This window comes from Engraulis encrasicolus, chromosome 7 (genome assembly GCF_034702125.1).
Source record: "Engraulis encrasicolus isolate BLACKSEA-1 chromosome 7, IST_EnEncr_1.0, whole genome shotgun sequence".
Taxonomy (NCBI): Eukaryota; Metazoa; Chordata; class Actinopteri; order Clupeiformes; family Engraulidae; genus Engraulis; species Engraulis encrasicolus.
The window spans coordinates 30,529,607-30,532,030 of record NC_085863.1 but is presented as its reverse complement, the minus strand read 5'-3'; positions in this window follow the sequence as shown (position 1 = coordinate 30,532,030).

Sequence of the window (2,424 nt, the reverse complement as noted above, 5' to 3'; positions counted from 1 at the left end):
TCAACTCCCGACCTCTCAGGTTGGTGCGGGCAGCAATTAACCAGTGCTCTGTCCCATCCTCCTCCATGACTGAGGTACCCTGAGCAGGGTACTGTCCCGCCACACTAATCCTTTTGGGCGCAGTTTGAGGCTGCCCCATTGCACGGTAGAGGCATACATGCAGTGTGGTTGTGTGCAGTGAGCACTGTGGAGTGTTGTGTCACAAAGGCAACGGGAGTTTCCCAGGTGGGCTTTCGCCTTCATTTCTAGATATGCTGCTGACTTTGTCAAGTGTATTATAATGGCTTATGATAGAACCTCTAGAAGTCCGTTTTTTCAAAAATGCCGGGACAAAATTCTATGTGTTCGTAACCAATGTCTGTAATGTTGTAGTTTCAGCAAGTTAAGTAGTTAAGTACCACGGGTAGAATGCTGTCCAAAAGACATTGATGGCTGTTGCTAAGTGACTGTGTGCAAGCTAGCTTCAAAACTCTATATCAATATTGCATGGCATAAATGCGCGTCTATCCCAAAGGTCTGTCCTGACATGCTCCTCGCCATGTCTGCGCCTGTCTCTGTCATTTCCTTTAACCTTGTGGCGTGATTTGCAGGCTGTAATTTGCCATAAAATGGTGAGCGCTCAAGAGGTGAGGAGTGTGACTTTGCCTTTCATGTGGAACTAATTCCATTAGCTATGGCTGACCTCCCGAGACGTGATGGAGGCATATCAGGAAGCATTGACAGAATATAGATGTGCGAGTCAGTCACCAGAGGGCTGCAGTACTGTATGTGAAGCAAGCCATGTTTGTTTTCTGAGTCAGGGTGACATACTGTAGGTACACTTGACTGTCAATCAGAGGTAGGCTAATTGATATTGTCATGGTTGAATCAGCTTTCTTTCTGTTCTATACTTGGCCTTGACATTACATTACAATAGGCTACATATAGCTGAGGCTCGAATTGAGAGACACTTATTTCGACACAGGGCTAGTCCCTGAGACAACATGGAGTTAGATGCGTTTCTCAAAGGCACATCAGCACATTACCATTGGTTATTCACAACCCAAATCACATTCTTCATACTGGAACAGACTTAAAATCTGCACGTCTCTGATTGCAAGGCCAGCTGCATAGGTATACAGTAAGGCCACAGCTTCCCTGTCTTGCTATACCATGGGTGGGGAACCTATGGCTTGGGGGCCGTTTACAACCAGTGAGGTCGTCTTATCTGGGTCCCGATGTCATTTTAATATAATAAGAAAAGAAAGAAAGCCCATTGGGAAACTCCAACTCCCATTGTCATTGTGACACAGCACACAAGTGAACACTGCACACAACGAAATTGCATTCATGCCTCACCCTTGCAAGGGGGCAGCCCTCAGTGGCGCCCCATGGGGAGCAGTGCGGTGGGATGGTACCATGCTCAGGGTACCTCAGTCATGGAGGAGGATGGGGGAGAGCACTGGTTGATTACTCCCCCCACCAACCTGGCGGGTCGGGAGTCGAACCGGCAACCTCTGGGATGCAAGTCTGACGCCCTAACCGCTCACCCATGACTGCCCATGCAGTCCACTGCATATGCAGTTTCACATGAAATATGACACGTTTTCTTAGGCAATCTTAGAAAGTTATTATTACCAGGAGACCTAGTGAAGGTGGGGGTCTGTTGCCTTCAATATAGGCCTTCAATATACGTAGGCCTACAGTGTGTGGGACATCCTGGTTTGTGTTCACAGTACGACCCTTGGGGGACTTGATGAAAGTCTAACTAGCACTGGTTAATTTCTCCCCCCACCAACCTGCCGGGTCAGGTCACAAGTGGATCTCATAAGCGATGAGTGAGCACTCTATTTCTATGCAATGCAATGCAATTCAACGTGACTACAAATAGTGGATATTGAGCAGATGTTAATGTCCAAAACCAATACAGTTACTAGTGCTTCTCAGCCACACAAATGACATTATATCAAAACATTAGATTTGGATGTATTTTTTCTGTCATTAAAGTGAGATTAATTACATTTTTGAGCTAGAGTGTAAAACAGTGAAAGATGTTTAGTGAAGCTGAGCTCTGCTTGTTCAATGTTAATCCCCAAGGAATGGTGACTGTATGATTGATGATTGTTGAGTGATTGGCACCTATTTCAAAAAGTTCCAAAGTATATTTCCATGTGGAATACCTAGGCAACATGGAGTAGAACTCGCACACCAATAGCCAATGCAATAATTTCTTTATTGCTTTACATAGAAGTGCTAAAAGTGCTACCCACATGTGTAAAACGTTTTCAGTCACCAGTGTAAGATCTGGTGACAGAAAAAGTTTTACACATGTGGTTAGCCCTTTAAGCACTTGTTTATACAGTAGGGCTAAAGAAAGGATTGCATTGGCTGTGGAAATTGTTTGGGAACCTATGCACCCATTGGAACTGGAGTAACTGGTGCAAC